The sequence below is a fragment of the Zootoca vivipara genome, chromosome 13 (genome assembly GCF_965207765.1).
Source record: "Zootoca vivipara chromosome 13, rZooViv2.hap1.1, whole genome shotgun sequence".
Taxonomy (NCBI): Eukaryota; Metazoa; Chordata; class Lepidosauria; order Squamata; family Lacertidae; genus Zootoca; species Zootoca vivipara.
The window spans coordinates 16,725,668-16,741,895 of NC_142596.1; the positions used below are offsets into that span (position 1 = coordinate 16,725,668).

Genomic DNA, 16,228 nt, shown 5'->3' on the forward strand with positions numbered 1-16,228 from the left:
ACACCACAAAAGTTGTTCAGCTTTTTTCAGGAAGACCCCAAAATTGTCTTTTTTTTAAAGGAACCCCCTCCCCAAATTGCTGAGCTTTCTTTACAAAACCCCCCAAAGTTGTTGAGCTTTTAATAAATAAAATTTGTTTATAATTTGTCATAATAAATTTGTTGGTGTTTAAGATGACCTCCAGATGCTGGAGGACTACAAATCCCATCATCCTCGACCATTGCCCAGACTGGCTGAGGCTGATGCAAGTTGGATTCTGACAGCATCTGATGACCTACCCCTACTTTAAGGTGTCCTTAAAGTTACAAGGAAGGTGATTGCTATTTGTTTCACTAGTACTTTTGAAGTCCATAAAGAAATGCAGTTTTGCGAGTTTCAAAATTCAAGTCATGTTTTTAGAGCGTTCTTTTAGATAGGTGATGGCAATGCAAAGAACAAACACCACCACCATCTATGAGACTTTTAAAATATGGTGCCCATACTGAAAATTTTGTTTTCTAGCAGGAGTGGTTAACCCCCAGTTCTCCAGATGTTGCTGAACTACTTTTGTCCATTACTATGGGCTATGCTGGATTGGAGATGATGGGAGTTCTAGTCCAACAGCATCTGCAGGTCCACAATTTAGCCCTAACTTATCCACAGCTCTTAAACTATATCACTTAGTTACAGTTTTAACACATGTAGTGCTTCATAGTCCTTTCACTTGTTCTGTCGTCCTCTGGTGCCGACAGTAATTATTCCCATTTCACAGATGGGAACTGAAACATGAAAAAAGGATGTGCATAGAAAGTTCACAGGGCAATAGGGGGTTAAATTTGGGTTCCCGCAGACAGGACTTTTTCTAGTGGTAATCAGTGACAGCTGATGCTGGAGGGGCAAGGGCATTTCAGGGTTTGTGCATACCTGCGGGGGGGGGGGGGAACTTCACTACACATTTGCAACTGAACTAGGCTCCTCATCCAACCCAGTTCACTCTGCAGTTGTCTGGGAGTATTCCTAGATTCCCACCTGGCACTGGAGTCTGAAGCAGCTCCTGTGGCTAGGAGTGCGACAGCCTAATGCAGTGGTTCTCAAACTTGCGTCTCCAGCTGTTGTTGGACTACAGCTCCCATCATCCCTAGCTAGTAGAACCATTGGTCAGGAATGGTGGGAGTCAGAGTCCCAACAACCTGGAGACCCAAATTTGAGAAACACTGGCCTAATGGGATCATGTGCTTCCTGTCTTGAAAGTGCTGTACTGGACACCAGTGAGCTACTGGGCCCAATTCAATGTGTTGGTACTGTAAGATATGCTCTGTACGTGAAGGCAGATGACCCTTATTTAGAACAAACTCAAACACGGATTAGGCGTGAGAAAAGCCCATCAGAAATCTAATGCCTCGGTTGCCTCAAGGTCTAATCCCCAGATTCATGTGAACTGGAACACATCAAGCACTCCTTCAATGTTAAAAATGCAGCCATCTTGGAACTTTCTACCACATGTGGTAGTTATGTGACTCTGCAACCGTTTTTTAGAATACAATCTTTCATTACTGAATAGTCCATTCTATGTACCCCACAGTTAGCTCTGTTAATGTTTTTTGATGGGGAGAACAGAGACTGCAAAAAGATAATGATTTCATTAAGATTTGGTGCATATTTATTGCCTAAAGTGAAAAATCATAAGCAGATATACAACTGCTGGAAATGCAAGATAATCTTTGGAATACTACTACTACTACTAATAATAATAATAATAATAATAATAATAATAATAATAATTTATTTATACCCCGCCCATCTGGCTGGGTCTCCCCAGCCACTCTGGGCGGCTTCCAACAGAATATTAAAATACAATAATCTATGAAACATTAAAAGGTTCCCTAAACAGGGCTGCCTTCAGATGCATTCTAAAAGTCTGGTACGGTAGTTGTTTTTCTCTTTGACATCTGGTGAGAGGGCGTTCCACAAGGCGGGTGCCACTATCGAGAAGGCCCTCCGCCTGATTCCCTGTAACTTGCCTTCTCACAGTGAGGGAACCGCCAGAAGGCCCTCGGCAGTGGACCTCAGTGTCCGGGCAGAACGATGGGGGTGGAGGCGCTCCTTCAGGTATACTGGACCGAGGCCATTTAGGGCTTTAAAGGTCAGCACCAACATTTTGAATTGTGCACGGAAACAATGTAGGTCTTTCAAGACGGGTGTTAAGTGGTCTCAGCGGCCGCTCCCAGTCACCAGTCTAGCTGCCGCATTCTGGATTAGTTGTAGTTTCTGGGTCACCTTCAAAGGTAGCCCCACGTAGAGTGCATTGCAGTATTCCAAGTGAGAGAACTCGAGCATGCACCACTCTGGCGAGACCGTCTGCAGGCGTGTAGGGTCTCAGCCTGCGTACCAGATGGAGCTGTTAAACAGCTGCCCTGAACACAGAATTGACCTGTGCCTCCATGGACAGCTGCGAGTCCAAAATGACTCCCAGGCTGCGCACCTGGTCCTTCAGGGGCACAGTCACCCCATTCAGGACCAGGGAGTCCTGCACACCTGCCCACCTCCTGTCCCCCCAAAACAGTACTTCTGTCTTGTCAGGATTCATGCTCAATCTGTTAGCCGCCATCTATCCTCCAACCACCTCCAGGCACTCACACAGGACCTTCACCACCTTCACTGGCTCCGATTTGAGAGAGAGGTAGAGCTGGGTATCATCCGCATACTGGTACACCCAGCCCAAACGCCCTGATGCTCTCTCTCAGCGGCTGCACGTAGATGTTGAAAACCATGGGGGGAGGACAGAACCCTGAGGCACCCCACAAGTGAGAGCCCAGGGGTCTGACCAATCATCCCCCTCCACCACTTTCTGAACACAGCCCAGGAGGAAGGAGCGGATCCACTGTATAACAGTGCCCCCAGCTCCCAACCCCTCTAGACGGTCCAGAAGGATGTTATGGTCAATGGTATCAAAAGCCGCTGAGAGATCCAGCAGGACTAGGAAACAGCTCTCACCTTTGTCCCTAGCCCACCGGAGATCGACCAGTGCGACCAAGGCAGTTTCAGTCCCATGATGAGGCCTGAATCCCGACTGGAAGGGATCCAAATGGTCTGCTTCTTCCAGGTATGCCTGGAGTTGTTCAGCAACCACTCGCTCAATCACCTTGCCCAAGAATGGAAGATTTAAGACTGTTCTTAAAATGTTCTTAGTTAACTCTTGCAGTTTTGATTTCAGTGTGTTGTGGGCAGCTAGAGGCCTGGAGTGTTACTTTTGTTTCCATAATGACTGTTATGTCTTTACATGTAATAATTGTTAAAATATATATTTGCTTGCAATGAAAAGAACACATTATAAAATCCAAAATCCTAAATGGCTTGGGACTCAGGTATCTAAAAGAGCGCCTTTCCCCAATATCAACCATCTAAAGTCCTATGGACAACAGTCTCATAATTACATATAAATTCAGTACATGGAACCCAGGTGCATAGTGAATAAATAGATCTAGAAACAGTTGCTGGACAAATTTCAAACTCCTGAACAACTTGCTGCTTGTAGTTTTTCCAGCTCTGGATGTCACCCTCTTTAACAAACCATACTAAGAGAGTATGCACACGTATATTAGATATGCACCTAAGATATATTTTAAGATATGCCCAAGCTATTGTGCTCCCCGCACCTTTAAACGGCAGCCCCTCATGCATGGCATCTCACAAACTGTTTTTGAAAAGCTCCATTTGTTTGGTAAGCGATTTCCCATGAGACAATTTTAAAACTACATTTATATCCTGCCTTTCCTGCAGGGAAAGGATGCATACACAGTTCTTGCCCTCTGTGAGATTGTAGCCTAATGGAGTTTTACTGTATTTATTTATGAAAGTTATCTATATGCAGCCCCCCCACCATTACCTGGGGGTTACATAAATTGGGGAGCACTCCCTAAAAAGTCTCCAAATGCTCCTTTTTTCCTGCACCCCAGCTCTCTCTTCAACTAGAGTCGGAGTTCTGGGGCTGGCTGGAGAATGCACAGGACAGTGGCTTCTGCTGCACTACTGCATGCATCAGCTGCTAGGCAAGGAGGCTGAGCAGCCTAAACTAAGCCCCACTGCTCCTCTGGTCTCTTTGGGACTTCCTCCACCCTCACTGACAATCTCTTCGGGCTCCAGGAAGGGTCTCCTCACAAGTCACTGATTACTATCCAGCTCTCTTCCACCATTTCCTGGTATGATTCTATTTATTCATTAATTTGTTTTCTGGCGCCACATGTATATACAGTCACATATTAGTAAAATGCATGTAAAGGGGGAGGTGCCTGCACAGCTAGTTATTAAAAAAACAAACAAACCCCAGAGTGGTTTACAACCATTGTACATAGAACCATACAATAAAAATCATATTGTTGTTGTTGTTTAGTCGTTTAGTCGTGTCCGACTCTTCGTGACCCCATGGACCATAGCACGCCAGGCACTCCTGTCTTGCACTGCCTCCCGCAGTTTGGTCCCCTTCATGGATCAATGCCTTGTCGTGGCGAAGGGGCTTGAATAACTCAGAGAAGCTATGAGCTATGCCATGCAGGGCCACCCAAGATGGACAGGTCATAGTGGAGAGTTTTGACTAAACGTGATCCACCTGGAGAAGGAACTGGCAAGCCACTCCAGTATCCCTGCCAAGAGAACTCCATGGACAAAGACAACAGGCATATAAAAATCATATTAAAAAGTATTTTAAAAAATTAAAAATCAGCTAACTGTTATGGGCGGATGTATTCTTAATTGTTTGCACAAGCCTGAAGGAATGAAAAGTTTTCAGCAGGCTTTTGAAAGTTGAAACAGAAGGCACTGCTGTTACACTTTATGGGCAGTAAACTTATGTGTTCAAACCTGGGAGGTATGCTCCAACAAACTGAATGGATACTATTTCCAAGTCAGACTAGGTCTGCTCTGTTTTCATGACTTCCAAATAGTACAATTTTATATGCCAACTATATACGTGCTGTTAAAGTGGTTAACTAGAGTTTAGGTTAGATAGGGAAGCAACAATTTTCCTCAAAATGTTCATCTCCCTTAAAAAAAGAAGAATCTGAAAAAGTGTGCATGCACACGAAAGCTCATTAGTTGGTCTTTAAGTTGCTGCTGGAAGGAATTTTTTTATTTTGTTTTTAAAAAAGAAGTTGTTGTTTTTCCGCTGCTTCACAATTTCCAGAAATCATACATCTTTAGTGGCAATCCGAACCTGGATCTGCCCAGTCCAGTTCTGACACTACACCCCACATCTACACAAAACCAGAGCTAGTTCTCCTGAGAAAACAGATGCATTGGTCTGAGCTGCACCATATCAGACTGCACGGGACGCAGGGTGGGGACTCCTATGGCTGAATGTTCCTCCATTTAAGAAAATTTGACAGCACACAATTCTCTGCACACAGAAAATCAGCAAATCCTTCTCCTGGACAAAGTTGTTTTGGGTCTCCTTGCAGGAAGCTGGAGTTTTGGAGGGATGAACATTCAGTCATGCAAGCCTCCCCCAAACCACAAAATCTTTTGCCTATCCCAACCAGGATTTTCTTATATGGCCCAGACCTAGGCTTACCATTGCATTTTCTGTTTCTAACAAGAGGGCCTTAGTTGTGTGGATCCCACCACAGAACACCCCACCCCACCCCACCCCGGAAACCCCTTGCAGAGGCAAACCCAAACTGCATGCCCCTTGGGGGCAATTCCTTCCACCACTTGCATTCTCCACTAATGGTTGGGAAACGGATTAAAATAGCCGTGTGTTCACCAATTTGGACTTGCATTTTAAAGAAAGGTTCAAGATTCCATTCATTTCAAAGTCCGCCTGCCCCACGGACGCATGATTTCTCAAAACAACATATATGGAGATTCCTTCTCAAAATTTCCCCAGTGCACTGAAAATGTAAAGGAAGAGTGTATGTTGCCGTCCAAAGTATCTGGGGGGCACCGGGTTGGCAAACAGTGTTGTAGCACATCCTGCTGGAGTACTGGTATATTGGCATGGTGGAGTAATACCAGCTCTGTGTGAAGAGGGGCAGAAAGGCTGGCCCTATCTCAGAGAGATGCTCTCCAACCATGACAGCAGACTAATATGTTTATTTTTCAGGGCAGGTTTGGCTTCCACAAGTAGTTTGAGCTTGAACTCTACCCATGCATAGGAAGATTCCAGCAACACCAAGTGAATAGAGGGGGAAAGTCTGAGTTTCAAGGCTAACAGCTGCATGTTTAGTCTAACTCAATTGGCTCATTCACAGCTTACAATGAACACAGGTAAAAGTTGGCTCTATGCATGTACAAGTGTTGGTGTAAGAACGCACACACTTGTTGATTTGCACAGTTCAACTATTGTGCACACAGGTCCACATGTTGCACACTGTTTGAATGAAACCGGTGAACGTCCTTAAGATTATGGTGACAGCTACTAACTTTATGGGAATGCTTTTTTGAGGAGGGATAGAGTGTAGCAAGCCAAAAGCCCTCTCTACTTGACTCAAGCCAACTGCCCAAAAAACCCTTTGCTACAATAACAACAACCCCCTTCCAAAACTCTGGAGGACAACAGGCACTTCCAAGGAACATCCAAACACTGATCTTAAATACTGTACAGAAATGTCTGCTCCAAGTAGGTGAGAATGGCCCATTTCAGGTTTCCCTTCAGTTTTAAGTCATATCTGGTTTAAAAATAAAATAAAAAAGTTTTATGCTGCTTAGGGCAGGCAAAAGGTCAGAAATTTGCCTAATCTGTCCTGGTCACACCACAGAAGCACAAATATCCTGTTGTCTTTGGGGCACTAATCATGCAGTCAGGCCAAGGAAGAGACATTTAACACCCACTCTTCAAGTCAAAACCAACCGGTAAAAACAAAAAACAAAAAACACAGGCACACATTACACAGCACACACAGAGAGAACCTGAATATGTAGAACAACTGTGTTTCTGAGGTTTATGTGCAGCTGATATTGACCAATGCTTGTGAGAAATTCTATTCTTACACTGAAAAGGTAGTAGGATGATAGCTTAGGTAAGCCTCATTCTGGGAAATCAGCATTAAAAAGAGGCACTCACTCAGGAATGTCAACTTTGAACACACACCAGTCCCAAACCCCGAAAAAATACACAGGGACCTACATATTTTCACAAATTTCTCCTCCATCCTCTTGTAAATAAACATACCGAAACAATATATTTATCTGTATAAATACGATCTTGAAGATGCAGGAGAAAAGGGGGAAAGCATTTAAAACCAGATGATTTTATTTTATAAGGAAAAAATGTCATTCTCTCCCCTCCCCTCCCTGAGCAATAACAATAATCATCAGTTCAAAAGAAATTAAGAGGTTAAACACAGACCAAGGAGATTTAAGAGCTGCAGCGGCACAGAAAAATTAAAATACAGACCCAACAGCCCACAACACTGTAGAAATAGCCACATATACAGAAAAATCACTTTTCTGTATAAAGAAGGAGGTTTAAATTGGAGATTGGTGAAAACATAAACTCAAGTCAAGTTTGTGTCTGGACACCTGATTTCCTGTCCAAAGACCCCTTTTGTTCTGCTTCCCTGCATAAATTTTAATATCCTGCCAGCACCACAAAACGAACAATGGCAAAATCAGCCGAAAGCACGCTGACCAAACAGTCTCGGAGTCAAAGTGGAAAAAATACAGACACTCTCAGAGCAACAAAAGAAGACCTACCAACAAGATCTGCACAATTTTCTGTTTGCTTCACCCCAGATTAACTTCACTTGAAGCTGTGCTCCCGTGCAACCTACCCTGAACATTATGCCCCACCTTCTCCAAATGTGACTGGCTGAACTGGGGAAACTCCACCCTGTTTGTGAAGCTTATAATCCTAATTGGTAAAAGCTAATATCCATTATTTAAAGAACTTTTTCCTTGCTAGCAGGGTAGGTTAAGCAGGTTAAGACACTCTGAGCAAGCTGGTTTCTTAAAGGAACAATGCACAGATTTCGTAGAGAGGCAAAGGGCAGCTTTCAATGAAACTGGGTGCCAAAACAGCACAGACAGACAGATCAGGCAGCCTTTGCAGGAAAACTATGCAAATGAAACCACGATCATCGCTGGGGAACCTGAACGTAGTAATTACACACTTACTCAAGCAGCACAACACTTAAGCATGGAACGTGAAGAAGCCTTACAAAACAGTGGTGTGAAAAATGAGGTCAGTCTATTATTAGAGAAAGAGAGAGAGGTTATGTGAAACTTTGCCAAGTGAAAAAGCACTGTAAGTGCATCTGTTCCTGCTTATTTTAAGTTACAGGATCAATTTTGTTTTATTCGCTTTTTACCCAGCTCTTCAGCAGGAAAGATAAATAAAAGGCAGGACATTCCCTGCGCCAAGGATTAAAATCTAAAAGGGGAAAAAGACATGTCACAAAAGGAAAAATGGGGTGGGGAGGAAAGAGGAAAACAAGCAAACTCAAGCACCAGTTGTGTTATCATTGAACTTCCTCTAAGCTGTCTTCAGCGGTTGGTATGCCATGTTCAGCTGGATGGGGAGGGGAGGGAGGGAGGGAAAGAGACACTGTGGCCTTTGTGACTTCCAGAGGCTGAAGTGACAGCAAACCCTTTCACCATGCTGGCTTGTGGCTGATGAGAGTCGGAGTCCTGAACATCTGGAGGGCATCACATTGGCTGCCCTGCCAAGTCGTACGTATCAGAGTCAGGTACCCACAGTTGCCTGCCCCAGCTCAATGCAGTCCAGAGTGCAAATCCTGGTTGACAGGCAGTATGGTACAGTGTTTTGTCTCAGGGCTGGGAAGACCCCTGTTAAAACCCTAGCCATAAAAAACTCACTGGGTGACCTTCGAGCAGTCTCTCTCTCTCTCTCAGCCTTATAGAGCTGAGTGTGAGGATCACACTGGGGGAACCATGCAAGGCACCTTGAGCTCCTTGGAGAAAGGTGGAATATAAATAAAGAAAAAGCAGCAGTAGCCCCCATGGTGCACTTCAGCTGCCTTAATCCATAGCAGTGAGTGACATAAGACTCTTTATTCCCCATTTCTCCGATGTGCTAGGGCCTCTGCTGCTCTTCAGAATCCTCCCCTTATTAACTGCAGCTGCTCAATTCCATTTGCCTTGGCTCATGGATGAGAAGAGGCAGCTGAGGTGCATTATAAGGAACCCCCCCTGCATTGCTTTTACAGCTGTACATAGTAGGGGAGGGGGGGGCTTTTTCAGTCCTAGGGATGCCTCCCCTCCCAGGGACCACATGCCCGTGCTGGGTAAGCCAGGGGTAAAAGTAAGAACAGCAATGGATGCAACCTTTACCTCTGTACAGTAGGGCTAGTTTCTGCACACATATACCTCTCTGTGGCAGGGGTAAATGGGGCTTATCAACCTGGGAAGGAAGCCCACCTAGGACAAGGAAAACTCTGATCCTAAACCTCTGCTATCTGGTGGGGTGTTTTCGGGAGAAGAAAAGGCTAAGGAGTAAACCCTACACAAATCTGGAGTGGAGTCCCTAAGACAGTTGGATGGTGCCTTGTACGCCTCCTTCTGGGCAACTCCTGCAGCCACGCTGGTGCCAAGTGTCTTGTTCTGCTTTCCTTTGGACCACATCAGCGAGGCCAAGGGGGGTGGTCTTGTCTGGGCAGCCCAGGACCTCCGAACACACTGCCCAGGCATAAGCCCTGGGGAGGTCGCTTTGGTGCTGTAACACTTCACCCCTGGAGATGTACTCCAGTGTCTCTCGAGACAGACAGATGGATGCCAGCAAAATACCTCTCTGTCCTCCTTGAAAGCCCAGTGGCCTTTCTGAACAATTGGGTTAGGCCACTGGGCTTTCAATGGTCTAACCCAACCCAAATTAAGTAAATGATAACCTGGGTGTAGCACAGGGATAACTTTGACTTATAAGCACCTTAAACGTGCTCTGTATAAAAAGAACTGCAGAAAGGCATGCTGAATTTTATATATTGCCAATTTAAAGCTGCTGCTTGTTTATTTTGCAGTGACTGTTTGGTCGCCTGGGTGACTTGATGGGCAGTATAGAAGTGCTTTAAATAAATAAATATAATAAAATGCAAAATGGGCTCCTTTGGAAGGAAGGGCAGGATATACATTTAAATAAATTAGTTTTTAAAAGAATCATACTCCAAAATGAGATTGGCTCTGTGAAGTCCTTTCCCGAAGACATGGCACTAGAAATGTAGCTGCCTCATCCCTGCAAATGAACTGCAACATATGGACGCACAACTGGCATAAAGCACAGGGTCAAGAGGATTTGGGGGGGGGAGAGGAAGCTATCCAATCACGCTGTAATTTTAGGCTATTGCAAAGATTAACTGGTCTTGTGGTGCAATCTGAAGACAGAGAGGGCCCTGAATTAGGGAGGTGGGAATTAGATTCCAAGCAGTTTACAGCTGCTCCCTATCATTATAATGATCAGATGAAGTATACACACGAGGACCACACAATGCACAGACTGGATTTCTATTTTTTATTGGCTATCTGGTCTTCTGCCCAGTCTCAGAGACCAGCAAGAACATAAAAGTCATTTTATCTCAACTCACAAAGCAAAACAAAACAAAAAAATCCCTTCAGCCCTGAATTACCCTTGTGGGGCCCATAGCTCAATAAGGCCCTATAGCACGTTTTACATATTAAAAGAGGGTCCCAAATTCAATCTTCAGGTAAGGATGGGAACGCCCCCTGTCTGAAATCCTGGAGAGCCATTGCCAGTCCATGTAGATCTGGGGTTCCCAACTGAGCTCCACCAGTGGCCCATGAAGTTTACTCAGGTGGTCTGTGGCATTTCTGTGGTTGAAGATGAGAGGAAGCACCTCCATCCCATTAAATAATCATATTTATTTTTAATTGTATTCTGTTGCTTCTTTTATTTTGTAAACGTTATTTTGTGGTATCACCATTTGAACACAATGCAGTATATAAGAAATAAAAGCAGCAATTAAAATACAATTAAAAAGCATACAACACCTAGCATGGCACACTGCATTACTATTGCTACAACGAGCAGAAAAATCATTATGTGGTCTGCCAAGACCCTCAGCAATTTTCAAGTGGCCCGTGGGGAAAAATGGTTTGGGAACTGTGGATGTAGACAATGCTGAAACAGAACGACTAGCGATCCGACTCAGCGTAGAGCAGCTTCCTCAACTTCTTAGGATTTTAGGCAAATTTTGTGTGGCGTTAAGCTCATAGCCTCTCAAAAGCTTTCAGGAATTCTTATACAACCACTAAGTGAAACTAAAATGCACAAACGAAATGAAGTGAGTGGTGAGCCTGCAACCCCATGATCTGTGGAAAGTGCTTTGGGAAAACCAAAAGAGAAAAATAAATCTATTCTCTGCTACTGCTGCTGACATTGCCAGTCAAAAGAAGAGGGGGAAAGCGTAGCTCTGCTCTCTCATTTGACAACTGTGTGCAAGCCAAAACTTTCCCGAAGCAGGAACAAATCTGCCTTTCTGGCGGCACCTAAGGCAAGGCTGAACAAAGTTGGCAGCGCATGCTCTCATCTTCAGCCCGTAATTTAGCAGCAAAGGGAGAGCGCCTGACCACAGGGTCCTGTGGCCAGGTCCACAGAGACCTTGGACATGGAAGGAAAGCAACTGTGTGTAGCGAGGTGGGGAGGGGGGAGAATCCTGAGCTGTGCAGGGTGCCAGACTGAGCCTTCAGATGCAGGTCCCTCCTATTTTAAGTAATCAACAGCCCAAGTGCACAACAAGACAAGCCTCAGACTAGGCAGCAGATCCCCACACAAACAAGAACAACAGCGACTGGTTTGGGGGCGGGGTAGGAATCCCAGCAAGCTGCTCCATTACTTCTAAGCTCTGAAATTAACCCAACAGGCACAAAGTTTCTTAGCAAACTGCACTGTGGCCCAGTCAAGCCAAAACAGCAACCGGGCTTGAGGGTGATGGCAGAGAATGGTTGGCCTCTCCCTTGGCAACCCCAGGTGCCCTACCTAGCAAGTTTTGCTTCATATTTCAGAATCCCACATGCACAGTGAACCTGCATCAGAATAACCAGAAATGACAAATCCATGAAGGCAGCTTTACACAGTTTTTGCCACCCTAGGAATTAATGGTAACGAGAGCAGGATAAAAAATATTTATATGCATAATAAGTAAATACACACGCGGCGACACTAGAAGCCAGGAGGACACATTATTTATAACCAAGCTCAGATAAATGTCATTATCAATCTGTAGCCTTAAGTAAGGGGAGAGGGGAGACATGTGACTCTCAGATATTGTTGGGACTCCCACTCCCATCAGCGTTAGCAAGCATGGCCAATGGGTAGAGATGGTGGGAGGAACAAAAATGTCACATCCCATACCCACACCTTAACAGCTGCATATAGGCTAGGACTGGCTATACGGGACGCAAAAAAAATCCAGCTGCAGAGTTCAGATCTTCTTCTGATCCACAGAATTGCACTGTCCTGTTGGCAGAACTGAATTTCTACAGGTACGTTCAAACTTGATCCTCAACTTCATCTTCTGTGCTGATGATGTTTATACCTTAGGATTAAGGTTTCACATTCCCGAGGTTAAGACACTCTTTCAGATAGCCCACGTCCTACCCATTCTTCAGAATAGGGACTGAATTGTTCCAACAGGACATAGACCCAGCAAATGAAGTATCAGATGAGATGGCATTTGTTTCCCACCATTAGAAGTCACAACTCTTAAGAATTTGGATCACTACTTTTCCAGCCAAGCTGGTTCCAAACAAATTGCTCTGCTTTCCTCTGGACCACGTCAGCGAGGCTTAGAGAGAGGTCTTGCTGTCTGGGCAGCCCAGGAGCTCCATATATAATGCCCACACTCTGGTCTCCACATCGAGGCACGGCGGTGAACGCCAGTAAGATATCCACGCAGGCAATTACGCGATTTTTTACAACAAGGGGCAACTCGCATATCCCTTCTGCGCTCAAGATCTTCAATGCCAAGACCATATCACAACTGCTCTACGGCATTCCAATCTGGATCCCGGGGTTCACCCAGACAGTAGAGCAAGTGCAATCAGCCTTCCTCTACAAGATTTTCTCTGTTCCAAGATGCGTCCCATATGCAGTTTTATGTTTAGAGGGAGCTCAACACAAGGTGGAATCTGTCGCCTGGGCAAGATTCCTTATATTCTGGCTAAAAATCTGCCTCGACCATGACAGAGATCCCTTCCTCCAGGAAATGCTTTCGGACACCTTCCTCCCCCCAGGGATACAACACTTCAACAGGAAGGTACAGCAACTGGGGCTTTCAGTAGAATTCCTCCGCTCAATGTCCTTACAATCTGCCAAAGCCACAGTCTTAACTAGGTTGTGGGACATTGAGAGACAGGATCTTATAGCGGCAGCAGGCACAACATGTTCCCCCCTTCTTTTCCACCTCCCGTGGGCTCATGAAACAAAACCTAATTATCTTGACTTCCTACTGAACCCACAAGAAAGAAGGGCATTTTCGTTGGCCAGGTTCAACGCAAATCCATCGAACCTCCTGTGGGGAAGATTCTCGGGCAGGGCGAAGGACGAGAGGTTCTGTCTGTGTCATGACCCTCAGGTGGAAAGCCTTCTACATATGGTTTTTCACTGTAATCTTTACGCCGACCTTCGTCAACAATTCCTGGACCGGCTCGGCATCCCCAGAAGGAGACCAGAGCGGGAAATCTTACAATTTCTTTTGCTGGGGAAGGACCAGGCCCTCACCAAGATGGTGGCTCAATATCTTAATTTACTATTTTCTCGTCGCTGTACTCTGCAGTCGTCTGAATTATTAGAAGCCCCATTGTCGTGAGAGCGGATAGCGGATTATTCCCTTCTCTCTCTTAACACAGCGTTTGCCACAGTGACAGTTTTAATCTCTTATTATTTTGTCTGTGAGTTTGTTTGATGCCAATAAAGGTTTTACTTACTTACTAATGCCCACACTGCCAGGGAGGTCACCTCTCTCTCTCTCTCTCTCTCTCTCTCTCTCTCTCTCTCTCACACACACACACACACACACACACACACACACCATTGTCTCTCAAGACATAAGGATGCCAAGAACATTTCCTGAGGCTCACAAGCCAAACACAACATCAGATCTAAATATTTCCTCCACATTTCCATCTCTTAAGGTGCCTTCAATTACATGAACCAATATACATCCTTTAACCAACATTTTCTTATGCATTAAGAGTTTCCCTGAACCAGGAAGTTACAAAAGGGGCTGCTCATCAGTACCTTTCAAATGCAATATTCAAAGAATTCAAAACATTTTGGAGCACCCCCTGACCCTTGTGATCTTTGACAGGTGACATAATATACGCTGTTTATATACACCAGGCATATAAATTCTGTAAATCATTGTTCAAGGTTCAAGGAGATGTGCAGGTCTCTCACAACTACAATGAAAAGAGAAGTCTTGGAGAGCTATGTCTCCACTTTGGCATGGAATATGGTATCCAATTTTTAAAGAGCATTTTCTAGATGTCTAGAGCTAGACACATGCCAAGGGATTCAAAAGCAATGCATTTACCTTTTTTTGAAAATACCATTAGGAAAAGACTTTAAAAAACACAAACTGGGGGGTATATGTTCAAATGGGGTAAGTAACAACACTAGAAGTGACAAGAAAATGCATGACTGCACTTCTGATTTGTTTGGGTTTTTTATACGAAGGTGTGAAGGGAGGAGTTTTAAGCTTCCTTTCCTGCCACTTTCCTGATAAATATCCCCCACCCTCAACAAAAAAGCTACTATGTGTTTGGACCAAGTGCCATACAGCTACTATTTTTAAGAGGCAGGAATAGAATCACAAACCTCTTGTGTTGACTATCTAGGGTCTAGGTTTGATAGCTTTAGTCAAGGAGGCCTGCAGCTTGAGAGACTGTCCTTTTCCAGCAGTCACTGTGCTCTGCAAGAGTATTTCTTCTTAAAAGTCCCTAAAATATCAGAAGTCTGCTCCACCACTGTAATTCAGAGCAGGACTTTCAGTGTGGCTGCTCCTGTTTTGTGGAATAACATCCAGAATGTGGGAAGTCAAGTGCCCACTAGCTAAATGAAGGCATTTTTGTTTCAACAAGCTGGGTGTGTGTGAAATATCTTCATTCTGGCCTTCTTAAACTTATTACCAAACTTAAAACCATGGAGAGACCTGGTCTGAATAGAGACATTGGATTCTTATCTCATTATACATGACAAAGCTATTTTTAGCCATCTCACCCCTTGCTTTTACCTGTAAGACCAATTGCAGTCGTTAACAGTCATCAACAGGTCTACCACACCTATCAGCCAATCACCCATTCCCACCACCCTTCCGAGTAATACCCCTCCCCACCCTCTCTCACTAAGGGTCTGGTGACTTCTGTTTCAGTGTATCTGAAGAAGTGTGCATGCACACGAAAGCTCATACCTATGACAAACTTAGTTGGTCTCTAAGGTGCTACTGGAAGGTTTCTTTTAATTTTGCGTTTTGTTGGTAACTGAACCCCCCCCCCCCCCGTATTTATTAAATACAAATGTAAAAAGCAATTAATACATTAATTTTAAGAAAGCAAAAATTCATAGATGCTTCATTCTCTGACCTAAATTCAATGGAACAGAAACAATAAAATGACTTTTAAAAATGTATTTATATCTAACATTATCAGATAACTTAGGAGTTTCGTTCCACACTGAGAAAACCCAGCCAAATGGCCAGGGTATAAATAATAAATTTATTATTATTATTATTATTATTATTATTATTATTATTATTAAACACTGTCCTGTAATCAAGCTTTTTCTTAATAAAAATACTTTGCCTCCAACAATTTTAACTGTTGCCTGATCAATTGGGCAATTGCTTTAACAGCCAGAGTGATTAAGAATTCTTCAGCTCTTTGGTTTAAATGCATAATACTACTTGTCCTGCTGATAACTAGCCATGCCCTCTTTCAAATTTCTTTAAGTGGAATAATGTGTTTTAAAAACAGCTATGCCCCACCTGCACTATAAATTCAAAGCAGTATCATATCACTTTAAACAGTCATGGTTTCTTCCACCCCCATTCCAGTTTAAAGTAACACTGCCCAAAATTCCCTGTGAAGATGGAATGAGTGCTAAACTAATCAGGGAACTGTAGCTCTGTAAGGGAAATACGTAGGGCCCTCCTATCAACTCTCAGCACACATAATGAGCTACAGTTCCCAGGATTCTTTAGGGGAAGTCATGGCCATTTAAAGCACTATGATACAGCTTCAAATGTATAGCACAGATGGGGCCCTAAATTTTGTTTAAGAAACATTT

The 16,228-nt window shown here is 44.1% G+C and overlaps 1 protein-coding gene across 13 annotated transcripts in view; it reads right to left on the minus strand.

Moving 5' to 3' along the window:
- Positions 1-16,228, minus strand: part of ZFAND6 (zinc finger AN1-type containing 6) — a 67,904-nt gene that overhangs the window by 43,828 nt on the left and 7,848 nt on the right. For 3 of the 13 annotated variants that reach the window (XM_088656516.1, XM_088656514.1, XM_035130721.3), the window contains exon 1: positions 7,669-7,752. The exons of the other annotated variants lie outside the window; for them this stretch is intronic. The gene's annotated coding sequence lies outside the window, so the exon portion shown is untranslated. Of the gene's footprint in view, positions 1-7,668; positions 7,753-16,228 lie in introns of those variants that run through there. 13 annotated transcript variants of the gene reach the window in all.